Source organism: Ruditapes philippinarum, unplaced genomic scaffold (genome assembly GCF_026571515.1).
Source record: "Ruditapes philippinarum isolate M1 unplaced genomic scaffold, ASM2657151v2 ctg1202_1_1_1_1, whole genome shotgun sequence".
NCBI classification, from domain to species: Eukaryota; Metazoa; Mollusca; class Bivalvia; order Venerida; family Veneridae; genus Ruditapes; species Ruditapes philippinarum.
In genome coordinates this window covers 63,673-65,173 of record NW_026857598.1, presented here as the reverse complement: position 1 = coordinate 65,173, position 1,501 = coordinate 63,673, and positions in this window count along the sequence as shown.

Below are 1,501 nucleotides of genomic sequence, written 5' to 3'. Positions count from 1 at the left end.
ATGGAGATGTGATGAAGTTACGGCCCCTCCACCTCCAAGGCCGGTTGCTCCTAAACTAGGACCAATAAGAGCCAAATTATCAGAGCCTAAACCTTTAGAGGACCAGATTCCAAGTGAAGAAGAGGATACATACTTTAATTTAACTCCTCAGAGAAAGTTTTGATGCCTTTGTTTGTCAAGATTTAGATGAACAAGATGTAGCAGTTACAGGTGAAGATGATCCATACCAAACTCTGTCAAGCTTTGGTGTATCGTCCTTTGCTAAGCCGAGAGAATCATCATTTGGGAAAATCAAAAGAAATTAAACCTTTGCATATAATTGATGACATTCAAAATATTCCTATTCATGGCAGAATAAAGGATAATGATAGTGAAAACATTGCAGAGCTTAATGCTGATATAAATAATGATTATATAAATGCACTGGGAAGTTGTGAAGATGCATCACCCAGGAACGAAGTTCAAGGCCAAAATGTGCATGCAGAAAACATTGTAAATGAGGTAAAAAATGAAGTCATTATAAAAGAAAAAGACAATCCTGATAATACTACAGCAGAAAACCAACCTAAAGAGCTAAAATGGGGATACCAGTCACACCAAAAATGAAAGCCTCACGTTTAGCCCCACCTAAGCCTGTTTCTGCTAAAATAAGTGAGCCCAATGATGAAGCTTATTTGGAAAAAAACTGCCAGTTCTCCCCTGAAAAGACATCAAAATTACAAAAACCTACGAAAGTAGGTCTTAGTTTCAAAAATTCCTCTGTCTCCAAAAGAAAGTCCAAGGAAAAAGCCTGATGAACCAAATGTTTTCCATTACCCTGATTCAGCTAAATCTTCTAATGATGTTGAAAATGTTGATGATAAAGGTACTGTTTTATATACTTCACCAAAAGGAAACAGTGATTCAGTACATACAAATCCTCAACATGTTATTCAAAATACAGGAAAACATGGAGAAGATGCAAAGAACAGAAAGTTTGAGACAGAGAAACAAAATAAAAATATTGAGGATAAACCAAGAACGGAAAGTTTTTGAAAAAACGACCAAGGGCTGACAGTATGGAGAAAACAGGCTAAGAGCTGACAGTATGGAGAATAGGCTAAGGGCTGACAGTATGGAAAATAGGCTAAGGGGCTGACAGTATTGAGAATAGGCCAAGGACAGATAGCATAGAAAATAGGCAAGGACAGATAGCATAGAGAATAGAGCCAGAACTGACAGTATTGGGAAACCCCCAGTGGCTCCAAAACCCAAATCAGGGGTTACCTAAATTGGCAAAGCCTTCGTCTATTGGTAAAACCAAGGAAGAGCCGGTTGATGAAAATGTGTATGGAAATTCTCCAAGGATGGAGAATAATAACAGTATCGGAAAATCTCCAATAAATGAGGGACAATCTCAATTACGAATAAAAATCTCCAGGTCATGATGTACTGCCTCCTTCAGGAATTGAACCTGAAGCTAAACATGTCCCATCACCAATAATTGAAAATGTTAAAAACA